The following is a 22,775-nucleotide window of genomic DNA, read 5'->3' as shown; positions in this document are numbered from 1 at the left end:
GTGGTGTGAGGGAAGGCGGCGTCTGGTCGCGTCACCCTCGCCTCGCAGCGCCTTGCGGAGCGCGGTCTACCTGAGGCGCAAGTTTGAGGTTGCCCTGGGCTGGTGCCACGGCGTGGGCGGGCCAAGCTGCCCAGCGGTCGGCGGTGGTAGTCGGGTCGCCTGACATATGAACGGCGAGGCGACGGAACGTGATGCGGAGGAAGAAATATTCCGGCGCACCCCTACCTGGTGCGCCAAATGTCAGGTTTCGGGTTCCGGCAGACCCTTGAGGTTCGAACACTGGGGTGCGCGCGGAGATCTCTCCCCTACCGATCTACGCCCAATCTCCTTGCGTGATTTGAGCTGGGAACAACGAACAACACAAGGGACACAAGGTTTATACTGGTTCGGGCCACTGTTGTGGTGTAATACCCTACCCTAGTGTGTGGTGTGGTGGATTGCCTCAGGGGCTGATGAGGATTAGTACAAAGGAAGAACAGCCTCGCGAGAGGTGTTCTTGAGCTGGGGCGATGAACTTCTAGGATGAGTTCAGTCGCCTCTCCCTCTCTCTCTGCTAGGGTTCTACCAGATTTCTAGCCGTCCCTCTACTCTGTGGTGGCTAGCTCTATTTGTAGAGGCCCTGGGCCTCTCCCCAAATAATGAGCGGGAAGGGCGCCAACAATTGGCCATTTTGAAGGGGAGCAGGTAGTACAAGTTATCCTGACCAAAGGTGGTCTTCGGCTGCCAAAAGTACTAGTGATGACGCCGTCTTGGGCTCCACGGTGACCTCCGTCCTGCTGCTCTGCTGGTCTTAATCTCGTTGCACCGGAATAGCAACCTTTGCCTGTTGCCTTGGCCTATGCTTGCCCCCTTTGCACCAAAGGGGAAACAAGGACACTGCGCAGGCCGGCGCCTGCCTGGTCTCGATCGTCATGGCTTGCATCACGGGTTCCTCGCGAGGTACCCCTGCCTTGTTCTCTCCGCCTCCTCGCGAGCCTGCCTGATGAGGCTGCCTCTGAGGAAACTTCCTGTCGTCCGCCCCGCGAGGCTTGGCCCCTCGCGAGGGTCTTGAGCTTGAGCTGATGAAGATGGGCCGTGCTGGGCCCCTACTTGAGCCAGGTCGCAGGCAGGCAAGCCTGGGGACCCCCGTTCCCAGAACGCTGACACCGTCCCAGAGAATCACTTGTGGTTCAAAGCAAGCGTTTCCAACGCCGCGGAATGGTTGACTTGAAGTTCATTTCATGGCTTGTTATTTGTTTTGTGGTGAAAACTTTAGTATTTATAATGTATCCTCGTTGTCGATGTGGGTTGATGACCTGTTGTATGTAATAAAATGATATGCCTGTGATAAACTTACTAAATTTATGAATGGCTTTCGAGTCGCTTCTCTAAATTTGTACTACTAACTTCAATTGCTTCACGCGTCGGGCGGGTGTTTTTACTGTAGCCATATGTTAATGTGTTCGTTGTACGTAACCAGCACCTCGAATCCTCGATACTACTGTATAATATATACTAGTAGGAGTAAGTAGTAGGAGTAGTAGGGTGGCATGGGCCAGAACAAGCATTCATGTCCAGGAGTACGGCACATGCCACCACCACGACATCCATCTGACACCTTATTATTTCTTGGAGTCCGTTCTAGAGCAATCTCTTCAACCTCGTCGTTTCTCTAACTTCAGCCATCGCACGGCGGGCGAGGTGGGGGTTTGCCGATAGTCGGTTTCCTTAACTGCGGTCCCACTTGTAAGGCCAACTCCAATGCACGACCCCAAACGGACCTCCTTTTTGCACGAACTCCAATGATAATTTTGACTAGAAAAGCAAGACCAAAGAAAACAAGAACCACAAGAATACATTTTACTACTCCTGTAAGTTGGATTAGTGCCTTCTCGATGCATTCATTGTTGATCTGCGGAGGCTCGATCTTGCGTGCTTCTATCTTCTTCAAGTGTAAAGAAGTAGACGTTGCTTCCTCGCATCTAGTCTCATGTCTAGCCTCTATTCTAGTAGGAGTATCAACAAGTGCACTAATCTCATCCGAGAGCAGAACCGAAGATTTGGTCGGGTTCTTCCTCCTTTTGCCGACACGTGGGACATCCAGCATCCAGGTCGTGTCATGAAAGAAAATAGAGTGGTAGTTGAAGCCACGAGATGTGCATCTTGGGTTAAACTGTAAATAGAATCTTACTACTCTTGAGTAACTCCAAAAGCGGCCACCGAAGATCTTTATTGGATTTGTTTTTCATCACCAGCACGTCGAGGTGAAAGATGTGCAGGTTCAGTGGGTCCTCTTGCGTTTTCACTGACATGTGGGACCGCATGTGAGCAAATAGACAATGGGCTCCGTGCGTCCGCTGGCTGGCTGAGAAGAGAGATAGAGGAGGGCTGAGCACGGACTGTAGGAAATTTGTTCTACGTACCTCGATATAGGCTCGATATAGTGGGGTGGCATGGGCCATAACTAGCATTCACGTCTAGTAGTACGACACATGCCACCCACACGAGACCCATCCGACACCAATTTTCTTGGAGTCCATGCTACAGCCATCTCTTCTCCCTCCTGTTTTCTCAGCCATCACGCGGTGGGCGGGGTGGGGGTTTGCCGATAGTCGGTTTGCTCAACTGCGGTCCCACTTGTAAGTGAAAAAGCAACATCGCACGCATTCCCGCTTGAGCGGCATGCCGGACCAACCGTGTGGGGGTGCGACGCAAACACGGCAGGATTTTCCTTTTGAACTCGTAACTTGTAAAATTTGGTTCTGCTCCATGGCGCGACCGATAGATAGAAAATAACTGTCACATCCCTAGTTCTGGTATGTTATAGGTTTGCTTTGTGCATCATGTTAAGTTTCAAATGAAATTGAAATGGGGATGTTTCAAACCCTAGCACCAAAGCAAATTCAAATAGGTTCAAATTAAAATTGGAATTTCAATAAACCCAAAATGCTCTTCAAAAATGTCCAAGGTCTTTGGAAAATGTTGCAAACAACAACCAGAGGTGATGCACATTTTGGCTAAACATTTTGGATTTTTGAATGAACCCATATGTATTTGAATTGGAGCTGTTTAAAATAATATAAATATTTTAAAGGCTCCAAAAATGTTGGAATTTGGTGAGGGCCTCTGGTATATTATAACTAGTGGTCACAAGGAATCTCAACATTTTTATATTTGTGTTGGTATTTATTTTTAAGTCAAAAACAAATGTTAGAAATTGAAAAGAAAACAAAAAAAAGGGAAAACACTTACCTGGGCCTTACCTGAGGCCTGGCACTGTGCGGCCCAGCTGGCCCTGCCAGTCACCCTCAACCTCCCGCATGGAGGATGAGAGGCGCGTGGCCGACGCACGCCGGCCACCCCCTGCTTGCCGCCTCCCTCTGGACGTCCCTGGAGACGCCACGCAGCCTCCCCGACCCCCTCTCACTCCCCCTCGTCCTCGTCTCCTCCTCTGTCTATCTCTCCCACGACAGCCGAAGCGCTGTCGTCCCCGTAGCTCACCGCCGACGCGCTCTCCGCCGTCCCCTCGCCCCTCCGTCGTGTCCACGCGCTCCGCCGCTGTGGGCTACGCCTCCTCGTCGAGACACACGGCGCCGGACGCCCTGGAACGCCGCCATCGCCATCGTCTTCCATATAGGGCTCCGCCGTCCACCACCGTCGATTCGCCGTCACCAGGCCTCCCCCGAGCCCGCCGTGGTGCTTCACGCGATTGCCGTGAGCATACCCCTGTTTCCCCTCTCTTCTCCCCCTCGTTCCTGTGTCGTAGCCGTTGTTTCCACCCCGGCCGAAGCCATCGCCGCCGCAGCCCCTCGCCGTCATGGCCACAACCGCCGCAGCTCACAGCCGAGCTCGCCGTTGCACTCAGTGCACTCTGGCGAGTCGAGCAGACCCGCTCACAGCTCCTACCATGCCCCGCAACACCCTGCATGCACCTGGCCGAACTCCGGCCGCCGCACTCGTCGTCGCCGGCACCACTCCGGCCGCTCCCAGCCGCGCCACCACCACGGCTGGATGCGGACGAGCGTCCGCATCTCGTAGCTGCACTCCGCGCGCCAAATGGCTCCCTGTGGGCAAAACCCGCAGCGCACCGCCGCGCCTGGCCTCGCCGGCGTTGAGCCGCCGGCAGTTTTGCTCGGTTGACCAGGGGAATTGACCTCCCCTAGATCTATGACATGTGGGCCCCGCCTGATTAATTAGTTTAGATTAGGTTTAAAACTAATTAGTTTAACCTAGGTTAGTGCTAATTAAACTAGGTTTGTTTAGTTAGTCACTTACCAGTGGGTCCCACTGGTCAGGTTTGACCTGGGTCAACCTAGTTGACCTGCTGACGCAGTGCTGACCTCAAGCTGACGCAATAATTGATTTCTGGAATTATTTTAACTAAGGAAATTCCAGAATATTTCTTAAACTTCAAAAAATCATAATAATTCAACCGTAGCTCAGAATGAAATAATTTATATATGAAAATTATCAGAAAAATGCAAGGAATCCATTTATGCCAGTTCGATGCATGAACAACCAACTTATACATGCTGTATAAGTGAAAACATAATATGGGCATTTTAAATGCTTCATTTTGAATTGCATTTGAATCTTTGATTCAAATGGGATTCAACCAACTTGGTAGCATCTTGCATTAGCCCAAACACTAGCATTTGCACATGTCATGTTCATGCATCTTTTTGTTGCATTTGTTTGTGTGTTGATCGCCGGCACCATTTCTTCTCGATAGGTTCCACTCCGGAAGGTGTACCCGAGTACCTGTCAGAGGAGCCGTACCCCTTCGTCGTTCTACCTGGCAAGCAAACCCCCTTGAGCATTTCGATAAATCCCACTCTCTTGCTCCTGCTCCTTATACTGCATTAGGACAACAACGGTTCAACTACTACTTTTCTGTTGCAGTAGTTGAACCCATTCCTCTGCATGACCTGTCATTGCCACAGTAAATAGTTGAAACCCACTAGCATGAGTAGGAGTTGCTTGAGCCCTGATGTGCCTACTCATCCATGCTTGTTTTCTTTATGCCGGCTATGCTTAGAGTTGTGTCAGGTCTGATTCATCGGGAATGAATCGGAGTGGTGAACATGTCCTACCGATAAAGGCTAAGTGTGTGAACACGTTTTGGGTAAAGGTAGCGATGAGAGGCCATGTAGGAGTACATGGTGGGTTGTCTCATTGGAACCGTCCCTAAGCACTGAGTTCTGTGTATGTTATCCAAGTCCAGTTGCTACCACACATTGGGTTCCGGTTATCCGGCCCCTCTCGGCTTATTAATCCACTTGATCTCTGTCCAGGAGTTGCAACTAGTTTCTGGCGTTTGTAGGTAGTGCTACTTGTCTACCAGGTGGTGTCCGACGGGACGGGCTTGGGACAGACTAGGCACCGTGGCACGGTGTACCAAGTGGCACCCGGATGGTGGGCTTGGGAACCCTGCACACATCGTTTGGGGCCGTACGGAAGACTTCGGCCGGAACTCCTTGCGGATGGAACTCGAATAGGCGATAAACCTGGACGAGAGACTTGTGTGGTTAGTCAGGTCATGGCCGACACCCTCGCCCGGCTTCCGCTTGAAGGTTGCCGATGTACATGATGTGTACAGGGCGATAAGTGGCGAGAGTTTGTGTGAAGAATCACACCCCTACAGGGTTAACATTATCTATTTGAATAGCCGTTTTCCTCAGATATGGAAACTTGGAGGACTTATGTAGTACATAGGCAACTTGAAGTGGATACCCTAAAATCCTCAAGATAAGCATGAGTGCTATGGATGGCCTTCTTGTAGGGAGACGGGAACGGATCCATTGTGGAGTATTGATATGGTGAATATGTGGACTCGTGTGCGTCTTCTCACCTCAAAGAAGTTTCCGATACTCGTAGTATAGGTTAGCCACTGAGTCAAAGCTGGCTTGCTGCTGTTAAAACTCCACCACCCCCTTTGTTGATAATGTTGCATATGTTGATAGTTCTGATGTAAGACATGCTGAGTACCTTCGTACTCACGTTTGCTTATTTGTGTTTTGCAGTTGGTTACTCTAGTGACTTCGACGAGTAGCTTGTATCCCAGCTACAATCTTGTACCCTTGGGAGGGTCATGTTTAGTCAGGCTTCTTAGTATTTTCCTTTTGTAGTTGTCTGTACTCAGACATGTAATGCTTCTGTTGCTTGTATGCTCTGAATGATGGGTCATGAGACCCCTGTTTGTATTGAATGCTATGTGGCTCTTCTGGGCCTTTATCTATATGAGTTTGAGTTATGTTGTGATGCCATGTTGTACAACACATACTTGCATGTTATGCGTACGTGTAACGTGTATTGCTATGTGTGGGATCCGACAACCTAGTTGTTTATCCCTGGTAGCCTCTCTTATGGGGAAATGTAGTCTTGTGCTTCCATGAGCCATAGTAGTCCGCTACAGCCCGATTCACCGGAGTCCTGCTAGCCCAGCACTACTGCTCCGGAACACGTGACTGGCCGGCATGTGATTCACTTCGTTCCTGTGTTTGTCCCTTCGGGGAAATGTCACGCGGTGACATCCGGAGTCCTGCCTAGCCTGCTACAGCCCGGGTTCCAGGAGTCCTGTTAGCCTAGTGCTACAGCCCGGATTCTTACGCTGTTGACCGACATGCTCGAGGTTGATTCATGTATGCATGTCCCTGTAAGTTAGTGCCACTTTGGGTTCACGACTAGTCATGTCGGCCCGGGTTCTCTGTCATATGGATGCTAGCGACACTATCATATACGTGAGCCAAAAGGCGCAAACAGTCCCGGACCAGGTAAGGTGGCACCCGTGGGAATACCGTGCGTGAGGCCGCAAAGTGATATGAAGTGTTACATGCTAGATCGGTGTGACTTAGGATCGGGGTCCTGACAGCGTTGGTATCAGAGCCTGACTGACTGTAGGATTACCAAGCCAAACTGGTCGAAGTTGAGTATAGAAATGCTTTAGTTATATAAGGGAATAGATTGTGGAAGGGAACGTAAGGCTCTTTTTACTCCTTTACCTCATGTCATTCTTTCTGAGTCAGCCTCTTCTTTTCTACGAGGGTTAATGCCTAGGTTTCTCCTCTGTCTCTCAGGATGACATGTTACTAAACCGTAAAGTCTTAGGATTGTTGGGTTGTGTCTCCGTACAATTCTACTACTTCCGCGTGTCCTCAGTTTGACCCAGAACCTTGATATTATTATGCTGATTGATTATGCTATTCCTTTGATGAATGTCTCAAAATCCCTTTTGAGCATTTACAGCTGTTATGCTGCCGAAATTGTCTTAGGATTTCAAGAGTTTCCAATGCTTTTGCATTACATTCCGCATCCTTATGTCGATGCTAATTCCATCCTTGTTTCCTTGGTTTCTGTGCCAGGATGTCGTCCGCTAACTGAGGTTCAATTGCTCATAGCAAGAACCACGGAGATGGTAGGGATGAGGATCCTCCTGACCAGCCTTTGATGGCAGAGTTCTTGTTAGCATCCAAGAGGAACAAGCGTGAGACTAACCGCTTGCTGGCACAGATTGAGCAGAACACCGCACATCAGCGTAAGAAGTTGGTTTCCATCATCGACTTCATTGGTCTGAAACCACCCACCTTCCATCATTCCATTGAGCCGCTCGATGCAGATGACTGGCTCCGAAGCATCACTCACAAGTTGCATTTTGCGAACGTAGCTAAAGGTGACAAGGTAACCTATGCTACCTATCACCTGGAAGGTCCTGCTAGTATTTGGTGGCAGAGCTATGAGGCTATGCTACCAGCTCGCCAGATTCCCACCTGGAGGGATTTCGCCGAGGCTTTTCGTGAGCACCACATTCCTCAGGCTCTCATTGACCGCAGGAGGGAAGAGTTCTGTAGTTTCACCCAGGGTAAGCTGCCTGTTGATGCTTACAGTAGAGAGTTTGGAAACCTCGCTGGCTATGCTACAGAAGAAGTGTCCACGGACGCTAATAAGCGGGCTAGGTTCTGGAAGGGTCTCAACCCTAAGTTGCGTCGTGATCTCCACTTGCATCATTGTGATACTTTCCAGTCTCGTAAGCGCAACCGTGATCTGGGTTATTCCTCCCGCTCTGGCTCTCAGAAGCGACGGATTTGGATTCTGAACTCGGCTCTTCCACTTGGATATGCACCGAGGCCATCCGATGTGGCGCCTCACCCAGCTCAGCAACGTGCTCCACCCAGGTCTATTAGTGGACCACTTGCCAATGTAGGTCCACGTCCTACCTCAGGAACTTGCTTCACCTGCGGAGAACTAGGACACTATGCACGTGACTGCCCTCAGTCCACTTACACTCCACCCCAGTCTGAAAGGTCTGTTGGCCGTGAGAAGCCATCAGGCAAGATGATCGGTACCAAGCCAGCCACCACTGAACGAGCATGTGTGCACCACGTCTCGGCTATAGAAGCTCAAGATGATCCCGACGTTGTATTGGGAACACTTCTTGTCAATTGTCACCCAGCTTCAGTTATGTTTGATACTGGAGCATCTCACTCCATATCCGAAGGTTATGCTCGGTTGCACGACATGTCATTTAGTGATATGCCGACTCCACTAATAATCCAGACTCCTGGTTCCAAATGGCAAAGCTCCAAGGTAAGCCATGGTAATGAAATCCTTGTTGACAGACTGGTATTCCTTGCTTCTTTGATATCTCTCAAGTCTTCAGATATTGACGTCATCTTGGGTATGGATGGGATGGCAGCTCACCATGCCAGGATCGATTGTTACACTAGATCTGTTCAACTTACACATCCATCTAGCAAAATAGTCACTGTCTCCACTAGAGTTGCAAGGCGTCAACTCTATTCTCTTAATGCCAGCCCTCTTCCAGACCTTGAAGATATTCCAGTAGTCCGTGACTTCCCGGATGTCTTTCTAGAAGAACTGCCAGGTGTTCCACCTGACAGAGATGTAGAGTTTGTCATAGAACTTATCCCAGCAACTATTCCAATCTCTAGGAGACCATACAAGATGGCACCTTTGGAGTTAGCCGAGCATAAGAAACAGCTTGATGAGTCCTTGCAAAAGGGTTTCATCCGTCCCAGTTCTTCTCCTTGGGCTTGTCCTGTCCTCTTCGTCAAGAAGAAGGATGGTACGGATCGGATGGTTGTAGATTATTGTCCCGTTAATGTGGTCACGATAAAGAACAAGTATCCGCTCCCCAGGATCAATGACCTGTATGATCAGCTCGCTGGATCCTCAGTCTTTTCCAAGATGGATTTGAGGTTAGGCTACCACCAAATCAAAATCAGAAACGGGGACATCCCCAAAACGGCCTTTGTCACTCATTATGGTCAATACGAGTACACCGTGATGTCTTTCGGCCTAACCAATGCTCCAGCTACTTTCTCCTCTTGATGAACTCAATCTTTATGGAGTACTTAGATAAGTTTGTCGTGGTTTACCTTGATGATATTCTTATTTGCTCGAAGAACGAGGAAGAGCATGCCGAGCATCTTAGACTTGTGTTAGAAAAACTCAGAGAGCACCGCCTTTATGCCAAGTCCTCCAAGTGTGAATTTTGGTTGCCAGAAGTGACCTATCTGGGCCACGTGATCTCTGGTAAGGGCATTGCTGTCAATCCCGATAGAGTCAAAGCCGTTCTCAATTGGAGTCCACCCGAAACGGTCAAACAAGTTAGGAGTTTCCTTGGTCTAGCCAGTTATTGTCGCCGTTTTGTTGAAAACTTCTCCAAAGTGGCCAAACCCCTCACGGAACTTCTCAAGAAAGATAAAAGGTTTGAGTGGACCCCACAGTGTGAGCACAGTTTTCAGGAACTGAAAAGACGCCTGACTTCTGCGCCCATACTCGTGCCACCGGATTTCACTAAAGACTTTGTTATCTATTGCGATGCTTCGCGTCAAGGACTAGGTTGCATTCTTATGTAGGATCGCCATGTGATTGCCTATGCCTCTCGATAGTTGCATCCACATGAGGAAAATTATCCTACACATGATCTGGAGCTTGCAGCCGTAGTCTATGCACTTAAGACCTGGCGACATTACCTTCTTAGTAACCGTTGTGAAATCTACACTGACCATCAGAGTCTCAGGTATATCTTCACCCAACCGGATCTGAATCTCAAACAGAGATGTTGGTTGGAGTTGATCTCGGACTACGACTTAGGAATCACCTACACCCCAGGCAAAGCCAATGTCATGGCTGATGCTTTAAGCCGTAAATCCTATTGCAACAACCTCATGTTGCAACAATGTCAACCACCCCTCCATGAGGAATTTTGTAAGCTTAACCTTCACATAGCTCCTCATGGTTCCCTTTCTACCTTGGTGGCGAAACCTACCCTTACGGATCAGATCATAGAGGCTCAGAAGCATGATACGGGAATCTCCCGGATCAAGAAAAATATTTCCAAGGGAGTTGCCGACTGTTTCTCTATGGATGAATGAGGTGTTGTTTACTTTGGAAACCGTTTGGTGGTTCCCAAATGTCAACAGATGCAGCAACTGATCCTAAAGGAGGCCCATGAATCCCCTCTCATGATTCATCCCGGTAGTACAAAGATGTATCAGGACCTACGCTAGAGGTTCTGGTGGACTATGATGAAGAGAGAAATCACTCAGTATATTGCCAACTGTGACATTTGTCGTCGCGTTAAGGCAGAGCATCAAAGACCTGCTGGCACCCTTCAACCTTTAGCTATTCCCGAGTGGAAATGGGACAAAGTTGGTATGGACTTCATCACCGGCTTTCCCAGGACCAAGAAAGGAAATAATGCTATCTTCGTAGTCATTGATCGTCTCTCCAAGGTGGCTCACATCCTACCTGTTCGAGAGAGTATCACTGCTAGTCAGCTCGCTGACTTATATATCTCCCGAATAGTGTCACTCCATGGTGTTCCACTAGAGATCAATTCAGATCATGGCAGTCTTTTCACCTCTCATTTCTAGGAAAGTTTCCAGAATGCCATGGGAACCCATCTTTCCTTCAGTACCGCTTTCCACCCTCAGTCAAGTGGTAAGGTGGAAAGGGTCAACCAAATTCTCGAAGACATGCTTAGAGCTTGTGTTATCTCATTCGGTATGGATTGGGAGAAGTGTCTTCCTTTCACCGAGTTTGCTTATAACAATAGCTATCAATCCAGTCTTAAGAAAGCTCCTTTTGAGATTCTCTATGGACGAAGATGTCGAACACCTTTGAACTAGTCAGAAACCGGTGAAAGACAATTCTTTGGGCCGGATTTGATCCAGGAGGCAGAACAGCAAGTTCACATCATTCGTGAGAATTTGAAAACAGCCCAATCTCGTCAAAAGACCCAGTATGACCGCCATCGTAAGAAAGTGGCTTATGAAGTTGGTGACAAGGCTTACCTTCGGGTAACTCCTTTGAAGGGTACCCATCGTTTCGGTATCAAGGGCAAGTTGGCTCCTCGTTACATCGGTCCTTTTCGCATTCTCGCTAAACAAGGAGAGGTTGCCTACCAATTGGAACTACCCCCACATCTTTCTCGAGTTCATGATGTCTTCCACGTCTCTCAACTTAGGCGTTGCTTCTCGGATCCCATCCGCGGAGTGGACCACGAAACGGTTGATCTCCAAGATAACCTCACTTATCGAGAGTACCCCGTTCGCATTCTGGATCAAGCAGAGCATGTCACTCGATGTCATAACATCAAGTTTCTCAAGGTTCAGTGGTCCCATCATTCCGAGAGAGAAGCTACCTGGGAGCGAGAAGATCGTCTTCGAGTTGAGTACCCCGCTTTCTTTCCGCCAACTCCTGAATCTCGAGACGAGATTCTTCTGAGTGGGGGCGAGCTGTCACATCCCTAGTTCTGTTATGTTATAGGTTTGCTTTGTGCATCATGTTAAGTTTCAAATGAAGTTGAAATGGGGATGTTTCAAACCCTAGCACCAAAGCAAATTCAAATAGGTTCAAATTAAAATTGGAATTTCAATAAACCCAAAATGCTCTTCAAAAATGTTCATGGTCTTTGGAAAATGTTGCAAACAACAACCAGAGGTGATGCACATTTTTGCTAGACATTTTGGATTTTTGAATGAACCCATATGTATTTGAATTGGAGCTGTTTAAAATAATATAAATATTTTAAAGGCTCCAAAAATATTGGAATTTGGTGAGGGCCTCTGGTATATTATAAGTAGTGGTCACAAGGAATCTCAACATTTTTATATTTGTGTTGGTATTTATTTTTAAGTCAAAAACAAATGTCAGAAATAGAAAGGAAAATAAAAAAAAGGGAAAACACTTACCTGGGCCTTACCTGAGGCCTGGCACTGTGCGGCCCAGCTGGCCGGCCCTGCCAGTCACCCTCAACCTCCCGCCAGGAGGATGAGAGGCGTGTGGCCGACGCACGCCGGCGCACGCCCGGCCACCTCTTGCTTGCCGCCTCCCTCTGGACGTCCCTGGAGACGCCATGCAGCCTCCCCGACCCCCTCTCACTCTCCCTCGTCCCCATCTCCTCCTCTGTCTCTCTCTCTCCCGCGACAGCCGATGCGCTGCTGTCGCCGTAGCTCGCTTTCGACGTGCTCTCCGCCGTCCCCTCGCCCCTCCGTCGTGTCCACACGCTCCGCCGCTGTGGGCTACGCCTCCTCATCGAGACACACGGCGCCGGATGCCCTAGAACGCCGCCATCGCCATTGTCTTCCACCTCGGGCTCCGCCGTCCACCACCATCAATTCGCCGTCACCAGGCCTCCCCCGAGCCTGCCGTGCTGCTTCGCGCGATCGCCATGAGCATACCCCTGTTTCCCCTCTCTTCTCCCCCTCATTCCCGCGTCGTAGCCGTTGTTTCCACCCCGGCCGAAGCCATCGCCGCTGCAGCCCCTCGCCGTCGTGGCCACAGCCGCCGCAACTCGCAGCCGAGCTCGCCGTTGCACTCAGTGCACTTTGGCGAGTCGAGCGGACCCGCTCGTAGCTCCTACCGTGCCCTGCAACACCCCGCGCGCACCTGGCCGAACTCCGGCCGCCGCACTCGTCATCGTTGGTGCCACTCCGGCCGCTCCCCGGCCGCGCCACCACCACGGCTGGATGCGAACGAGCGTCCACATCCCGTAGCTGCACTCCGCGCGCCAAATGGCTCCCTGTGGGCAAAACCCGCAGCGCACCGCCGCGCCTGGCCTCGCCGGCGTCGAGCCACCGGCAGTTTTGCTCGGTTGACCAGGGGATTTGACCTCCCCTGGGTCTATGACATGTGGGCCCCGCCCGATTAATTAGTTTAGATTAGGTTTAAAACTAATTAGTTTAACCTAGGTTAGTGCTAATTAAACTAGGTTAGTTTAGTTAGTCACTTACCAGTGGGTCCCACTGGTCAGGTTTGACCTGGGTCAACCCAGTTGACCTGCTGATGCAGTGCTGACCTCAAGCTGACGCAATAATTGATTTCTAGAATTATTTTAACTCAGGAAATTCCAGAATATTGCTTAACCTTCAAAAAATCATAATAATTCAACCATAGCTCAGAATGAAATAATTTATATATGAAAATTATAAGAAAAATGCAAGGAATCTATTTATGCCATTTCCATGCATGAAAAACCAACTTATATATGTTGTATAAGTGAAAACATAATATGGGCATTTTAAATGCTTCATTTTGAATTGCATTTGAATCTTTGATTCAAATGGGATTCAACCAACTTGGTAGCATCTTGCATTAGCCCAAACACTAGCATTTGCACATGTCATGTTCATGCATCATTTTGTTGCATTTGTTTGTGTGTTGATCGCCAGCACTGTTTCTTCTCGATAGGTTCCACTCCGGAAGGTGTTCCCGAGTACCTGTTAAAGGAGCCGTACCCCTTCGTCGTTCTATCAGGCAAGCAAACCCCCTTGAGCATTTTGATAAATCCAACTCTCTCGCTCCTTCTCCTTATACTACATTAGGACAACAACGATTCAACTGCTACTTTTCTGCTGCGGTAGTTGAACCCATTCCTCTGCATGACCTGTCATTGCCACAGTAAATAGTTGAAACCCACTAGCATGAGTAGGAGTTGCTTGAGCCCTGATGTGCCTACTCATCCATGCTTGTTTTCTTTATGCCGGCTATGCTTAGAGTTGTGTCAGGTCTGATTCATCGGGAATGAATCGGAGTGGTGAACATGTCCTACCGATAAAGGCTAAGTGTGTGAACACGTTTTGCGTAAAGGTAGCGATGAGAGGCCATGTAGGAGTACATGGTGGGTTGTCTCATTGGAACCGTCCCTAAGCACTGAGTTTTGTGTATGTTATCCAAGTCCAGTTGCTACCACACATTGGGTTCCGGTTATCCGGCCCCTCTCGGCTTATTAATCCACTTGATCTCTGTCCAGGAGCTGCAACTAGTTTTTGGCGTTTGTAGGTAGTGCTACTTGTCTACCAGGTGGTGTTCGACGGGACGGGCTTGGGGCAGACTAGGCACCGTGGCACGGTATACCAAGTGGCACCCGGATGGTGGGCTTGGGAACCCTGCACACATCGTTTGGGGCCGTACGGGAGACTTCAGCCGGAACTCCTTGCGGATGGAACTCGAATAGGTGATAAACCTGGACGAGAGACTTGTGTGGTTAGTCAGGTCGTGGCCGACACCCTCGCCCGGCTTCCGCTTGAAGGTTGCCGAGGTACATGACGTGTACAGGGCGATAAGTGGCGGGAGCGTGTGTGAAGAAGTACACCCCTGCAGGGTTAACATTATCTATTTGAAAAGCCGTTTTCCTCGGATATGGAAACTTGGAGGACTTATGTAGTACATAGGCAACTTGAAGTGGATACCCTAAAATCCGCAAGATAAGCGTGAGTGCTATGGATGGCCTTCTCGTAGGGAGACGGGAACGGATCCATAGTGGAGTATTGATATGGTGAATATGTGGACTCGTGTGCGTCTTCTCACGTCAAAGAAGTTTTTGATACTCGTAGTATAGGTTAGCCACTGAGTCAAAGCTGGCTTGCTGTTGTTAAAACTCCACCACCCCCTTTGTTCATAATGTTGCATATGTTGATAGTTCTGATGTAAGACTTGCTGAGTACCTTCGTACTCACATTTGCTTATTTGTGTTTTGCAGTTGGTTACTCTAGTGACTTCGACGAGTAGCTTGTATCCCAGCTAGGATCTTGTACCCTTGGGAGGGTCGTGTTTACTCAGGCTTCTTAGTCTTTTCCTTTTGTAGTTGTCTGTACTCAGACATGTAATGCTTCTGTTGCTTGTATGCTCTGAATGATGGGTCATGAGACCCCTGTTTGTATTGAATGCTATGTGGCTCTTCTGGGCCTTTATCTATATGAGTTTGAGTTATGTTGTGATGCCATGTTGTACAGCACATACTTGCATGTTATGCGTACGTGTAACGTGTATTGCTATGTGTGGGATCCGACAACCTAGTTGTTTGTCCCTAGTAGCCTCTCTTATGGGGAAATGTAGTCTTGTGCTTCCATGAGCCATAGTAGTCCGCTACAGCCCGGTTCACCGGAGTCCTGCTAGCCCAGCACTACTGCTCTGGAACACTTGACTGGCCGGCATGTGATTCACTTTGTTCCTGTGTCTGTCCCTTCGGGGAAATGTCATGCAGTGACATCTGGAGTCCTGCCTAGCCTGCTACAGCCCGGGTTCACGCGGTGACATCCGGAGTCCTGCCTAGCCTGCTACAGCCCGGATTCACACGCTATTGACCGACATGCTCGAGGTTGATTCATGTATGCCTGTCCCTGTAAGTTAGTGCCACTTTGGATTCACGACTAGTCATGTCGGTCCGGGTTCTCTGTCATATGGATGCTAGCGACACTATCATATACGTGAGCCAAACGGCGCAAACGGTCCCGGGCTAGGTAAGGTGGCACCCGTGGGAATACCGTGCGTGAGGCCGCAAAGTGATATGAAGTGTTACATGCTAGATCGGTGTGACTTAGGATCGGGGTCCCGACAATAACGATTTCGCCTAGAGTAATGAGAAGTTTGGTTCTGGCGCTGTTCATGCATGGAGTATGTACGAAAATTATGAAGTTGATGTGAAAGGTAAGATAATTACTGTAGTATCATATACCACTACGTGGATTTGACGGAAAGATAAAAATACATACGGATCCATCAACGTTCAACGACATCCTCACGCCCTAGTGCGCCAGGTCACCAACCGACGTGTGAGGAGCAGCGGCGTTGGCGGCGAGCTGAACATGCTTCTGAACAGTGTCGTCCAAGGTTGCCCTGCGCTCCAAGAAGGCCAGCGTCCTATCGTCCTCCTCTTGCATGTAGTAGTCCTTGTGGACGATTTGCGCGTAGACGTGGGTGATTATGTCGATGGTGTCTTGCTGCGCCAGGAGCTGCGCGGCGAGTGCGACCTCGAGGTGGACATTCTCCCGTGCGACGGCGGGCAGTCGCAGGGCCACCAGTGCATCGAAGAGGTTGTTACCATAGTGGCCGTTGAGGGTGGCGGGCATCGCAGAGCCTGGGCGCGTCGGCTGGAGGCTTACGTCAAAGTCATCTGCAAGCTTCTTGACGATGGTGAACTTGTCGAGGAAACCGACGAGGACCTCGTCGAACAAGGAGACGAAGCTGTCGTCCAAGCGGCCCCTCGCCCTGGCGGCCTCAAGCAATACTACCTGGAGACGTTCCTCGGTGCCAAGCCGCAGGCCGGTGTCGTGGAACATCTAGCACAGCCGGCTGATGCTCGCGCTCATCGCCTCCATGGGTCTAGCATAGCTTCTAGTCAACTGATCTTGCGATACGAGTGATCACTCAGCCCTTGGTTAGCATGCGTAGGTGCGTAGGATTTCGTACTACTCCTCGGCCCTCTACTGCACCTGCATTTGGCTGTATGATAGGTGGGCCAGCCACCCCCTGGGGCCACGTGTCATTCACCCAAAGGCAGTTGCCGTAAGTCAATGAAGCTGCGTCCCCCTCCGTGCCGGTGCAGTATAGTCATCTCACTGGACCTCTAGTTGGGGCCAAACGGGAGAAGTTTGATGTTTACTGTTTTATTGGTCCCCTTTGCATTTTGCGCCAAGTTTTGACCTTTGATTTAACTAATAAAATGTTAATGCATGTAAACAGAAATGTTGTGTAAGTCACCTTACGAAAACCAAATAATCCCAAAATACTTAGGCACGGTGCATTAACTCCCTCCTTGTTTCTTATTTTGTGACATATCAACCAATGAGAGATGTGGGTCGTGCATGCTTTCAATGACTTGAGACTACCAAACATGACATGCAGTGTTTAGTTCATTGCATGTAATCCTATTAGTACTCTAGTTAGGAGTAGCAAAATAACATTAAGTTCTCTCGCCGATAGGAATAAAACACCATGTATTTATTTACAGAGGGAGTAGTACATTTTTGGTGACATGCATTACTTGATATTGCTAGTCAAATACTAAAATCCAGATGGACGTGGTAGTACTCCTAAATCCACGATGGTGCTACTAGTACTAGTAGTAGTACTACCAATGTAGGAGTAGTAGTAGGAGTACTAGCACTGTACTATCCGTTGGTTAAATTATTACGTGCTGCTCCTCACAGTGAAGTGACAAGACCCTACGCCGGAGATGACACCTGAATATAGGCGCCGTGTTCGGCATACCATAGTCAGCCTCACCGTCTGCAGTCACTATCATCATGGCTGTAGAGCTAGCCTTCTTACAACTAGCCCTGTTTGACATAATTTCTCGTGCGTAGATGCCCATGCATTGCACAGAACACTAAGATTGGGGGTGGACGGCTCCGGCAGCGGCCATCGCGCCAGATTTTTCCACGGCCTTCTACTCCTAGATGTGGTGGGGAGGAGATGAGGCTGATGTTGGAAATATGCCCTAGAGGCAATAATAAAAGGATTATTATTATTATTATATTTCCTTGTTCATGATAATTGTCTTTTATTCATGTTGTAATTGTGTTATCCGGAAATCGTAATACATGTGTGAATACATAGACACCAACATGTCCCTAGTAAGCCTCTAGTTGACTAGCTCGTTGATCAACAGATAGTCATGGTTTCCTGACTATGGACATTGGATGTCATTGATAACGAGATCACATCATTAGGAGAATGATGTGATGGACAAGACCCAATCCTAAACATAGCACAAGATCGTATAGTTCGTTTGCTAGAGTTTTTCCAATGTCAAGTATCTTTTCCTTAGACCATGAGATCGTGTAATTCCCGGATACCGTAGGAATGCTTTGGGTGTACCAAACGTCACAACGGAACATGGCGACTATAAAGGTATACTACGGGTATCTCCGAAAGTATCTATTGGGTTGACACGGATCAAGACTGGGATTTGTCACTCCGTATGACGGAGAGGTATCTCTGGGCCCACTCGGTAATGCATCATCATAATGAGCTCAAAGTGACCAAGTGTCTGGTCACGGGATCATGCATTACGGTACGAGTAAAGTGACTTGCCGGTAACGAGATTGAATGAGGTATTGGGATACCGACGATCGAATCTCGGGCAAGTAAAATACCGATTGACAAAGGGAATTGTATACGGGGTTGCTTGAATCCTCGACATTGTGGTTCATCTGATGAGATCATCGAGGAGCATGTGGGAGCCAACATGGGTATCTAGATCCTGCTGTTGGTTATTGACCGGAGAGCCGTCTCGGTCATGTCTACATGTCTCCCGAACCCGTAGGGTCTACACACTTAAGGTTCGGTGACGCTAGGGTTGTAGAGATATGAATATGCAGTAACCCGAAAGTTGTTCAGAGTCCCGGATGAGATCCCGGACGTCACGAGGAGTTCCGGAATGGTCCGGAGGTGAAGAATTATATATATGAAGTGCAGTTTCGGCCATCGGGAGAGTTTCGGGGGTCACCGGTATTGTACCGGGACCACCGGAAGGGTCCCGGGGGTCCACCGGGTGGGGCCACTCATCCCGGAGGGCCCCATGGGCTGAAGTGGGGAGGGGAACCAGCCCATAGTGGGCTGGTGCGCCCCCTTTGGCCCACCCCATGCGCCTAGGGTTGGGAACCCTAGGGTGGGGGGCGCCCCACCTGGCTTGGGGGGCACTCCACCCCTTGGCCGCCGCCCCCCTAGGAGATCCCATCTCCTAGGGTCGCCCCCCCCTAGGAGAGCCTATATAAAGGGGGGGAGCGAGGGGCAGCCGCACCCTTGACTCTTGGCGCCTCCCTCTCCCCTGCTACACCTCTCCCTCTCGCAGAAGAATGGCGAAGCCCTGCTGCGGTGACTGCTGCATCCACCACCACGCCGTCGTGCTGCTGGATCTTCATCAACCTCTCCTTTCCCCTTTCTGGATCAAGAAGGAGGAGACGTCACGCTGACCGTACGTGTGTTGAACACAGAGGTGCCATCCGTTCGGCGCTAGGATCTCCGGTGATTTGGATCACGTCGAGTACGACTTCCTCATCCCCGTTCTTTGAACGCTTTCGCTCACGATCTACAAAGGTATGTAGATGCAATCCGATCACTCGTTGCTAGATGAACTCATAGATGGATCTTGGTGAAAACGTAGGAAATTTTTTGTTTTCTGCAACGTTCCCCAACAGATTGTGAGAGGCAAGGAGTTGTTTGTAAATAGGGAACAAGTGCGGGCATCTTTTTGCAAAAATGGAGAAGCTTGGTTTGTACGTGTCAGATCTAGATCCGACAACTATTGGTGAAAGATGGGAGGCACAACATCATCACCAACTCAGGACCTATTTGATTCACAGGATTTTGAAAACGCAGGAATAGGACACGGCAATATTACAAGTTTCAAACTGATATTACAAATGTTAGGAGTAATGCCGCACCTACGAAGAAGGAATTACTAGGAATTTTACGTAAGAACTTTCGTTACTTTAGGTGGATGCAGCATTATCGTACAAACTAAAATCCACCGCCCTGACAAGTCACTAATGGGAAAATAAGTTTTCGAGTCTCTGGCCACTTGATGTTTCAAAAACAAATTCAGCTTCTGCGGAGAAATGAGCTCCACCGTGTACCCGCGCGGGTGTGGCTGGGCATGAAGCATGAGTACGTGCACGGTGCACCTATTCTTTTCTTGTATACGTACACCACCTACGTGGGGTTGTGTGAGAGAGATACAAACCTAGAGAGATATAGTGTGTGGGTTCTTGAGAGTTTTTTTTGTGGGTGGGGGGTCAATCAAAAAATTTAACATATGCAATGTGTGTGAAATAGAGTCCTGGATATAACATATATATAGAGGGGGCGATCCATGAGAAGAGAGTCGAGGTATTATTGGCTTGAGGTGTCCATCGAATCGAAGAGAGGGATGATGTGTGGGTGTGTGTGTGACCACGCGCGCGATCGATAAAGAGTGCCATCGAATTTGTGTGTGCCCACGTCAAAGATATAGAGTGGCTAGCCTACTGGAACGTGAGATGGGACATGTGCAGTTTGTCTCTGTGGCATGGATACCTACCTGCAGCGCTCGACTATCGGTGTGTGGTGGGGGAAGAGGGAGGCCCAATTAACTATAGAGGTACAATGGCTGGTATATGTGTGGTGGAGGAGAGAGGCCTACCTCATGTATTAAGGAGATTGATCTGCCTCATGTATTAAGGGAGATCGATCGGCATCCATGCATATGTGCAGGACATGAATAAGGTTGGGAGATAGACAGAGCTAGAGTGTTGGAGGGGGTGGTAGTGGAGTTGCTTCTAACAAATGGTGTGATAGGCTTGCTAGACAAACAGAGGGCACGCCCACAATATCAATAAGAGAGGAGATGGTTGCTTGTTGTCTGTGCACGTGCGTGTGAGATACGGGTCAGGAGGCATGCACGAATGATCAGGGGGGACGATGTGGCTGTGGTAAGCATACGTAACTACATAGGAAGATCAATCGCCCTTTGTAAGAGAAAGGAGAGACACAACTTGTGAGGTACGTCGATCGATGGGGGGTAGTTAAAGTCGATCTAGGTATATGTTGGGAGATCGATCGGTATACATGCATGTGTGTGTTAGAAGCAAATGAGGCACGAGAAGAAGGATAGAGAGAGAGGGATGCATGTAGGAGGTGGTACGAGAGGCATACTATATCGAGGGGGAGGAGTGTGCGAGTACGAGAACGATGAAAAGAGTGGTGCGAGTGAGGCATGGACGGTGACAAGAGAAGAGGGGAAGCTTGTGTTTGTGCTAGGCACACCTGGCTAGAGAGGCATATCGATCGATGTGTGCCGTAAAGAAGGAGTTGGGGGGCCTACACACACCGTGGGTGAACGACCTAAAGTGAAAAGACGAATTTGCGCGATGGAGCTAGAGAATGCTGAGGGAGGGTGAGAGGGATGCGGGCGTGTGCATGCACAAGAGAAAGTTAGCGCTAGCTACAAAGATAAGAGGGTTGTGTGGGTGTAAAAGACGAATAGAGATCATATATACTTCATTATAAAAAGCGAATTCGGATATTTGAAGAATTTATCATAGTGTTTCAAACCGACGGATGTGTGAATATATATAATGGTGATACACATGGTGTGGTTATGAACATGGTATACTACATTTAATATATTTTATCTCTACTCTTATAAAAAACGGAGTTGTTGATGATGGTGTGCCTGCCATCCTGCATTATAGGCCGTCTGCTTTATATCAGGTGGATAGCAAGGAAACTATGATCGTTGAAGTTGGCAACAATCATGATTGTAGATTCTTATTGAAATAGAGAAACGAATTCAAATTTAGTTCGAATTGCAGCGGTAGTATAGACATTTGGAATGCACTAAAATATTGGTATGAGTAGGTTACATGCATTATACACCAAGCGAAAAAATTTAATCGGACATAACATGGATTCATACTCCCTCCTTCCATCTATATAGGGCGTAATGAGATTTTTAAGACCGCCTTTGACTATTGAAAAGATTAATAGTACATAACATGCACAATGTGAAAATTATATATTGAAAGAACCTTTCACAGACGAATTTAATGGTGTGCTTTGTGTAAGTTGCATGTCATATATCATTGCTCTAATATTTGGTCAAAGTTAGCATCGAAAAACGCATTAGGCCCTATACAGATGGAAGGAGGGAGTAGCTTTGAATAGCATTTGTATAGTAAAACGGGGCAAGACTCTCTCTTTGTGTGGTGTGAATAGTTTTATTTTTTTCGTTTTCTTTTTGGTTGAGGGAAGTGCGAATTGATTTGGTACGTACAAGTACAATATTACTACACATTAGGCTTGTCCCTAAAATTCAACCCGCGTCTTGTTATATCCCGCAAATTCAGATATCGTGCTCCCAAAACTGGCACATTCACAACCCGCGCCTTGCTATTCTGAAATTACAACGCGCGCGAAACTCCCTCCAGCTGCCAAATCCCAACACGCGAAATCCCCCTTCTAACCCTGAGCCGAAAGGGCCGCTAGTTCAAATCGGTGGGGGGGTACTTTTGTAACACACCCTACATTTTGGACAAGCATGTTCCTAAGTCATGCTTCACCCCCTCCCATCGCCCCCTTTTCGCCATTCGAAATCCCAGGCCGCCATAACCTCTTCGCTCCAGCCGCGAAACCCCACCCTCCTCCGTCCGTCATGTCACCGCTGCCCAGCCGGAGCCTCTTCCCTGACAACGTCGTCCACCGCAACAACTCAACGTCCCTCATCCACCTCCCCGGATGAGGATCCGTCGTCCATCTCGTCGTCCCGCCGGTGCAGCCGCCCCATCATCCACCTCCAATGAGCTGCTCCGACGATTGCCTCATCTATCGCGGCTGCTCCATCCCCACAGCGCCGCCTTAACCTGCTCCACCGGAACCGCAACATTCTCACCGACTCCTCGGACGAAGCCGAGGCCTACTCGGCGCCACCAAAGAGGTTGTACAATCATCGCATCGCACCTTCTCCTAAACTCAACCTCCCGATGCTGACGGTGCTCCATCCCGCACCC

This window comes from Triticum urartu, chromosome 2A, assembly GCF_056163025.1.
Source record: "Triticum urartu cultivar PI428250 chromosome 2A, HENAU_Tu73, whole genome shotgun sequence".
NCBI classification, from domain to species: Eukaryota; Viridiplantae; Streptophyta; class Magnoliopsida; order Poales; family Poaceae; genus Triticum; species Triticum urartu.
This window is presented reverse-complemented; position numbering follows the sequence as displayed.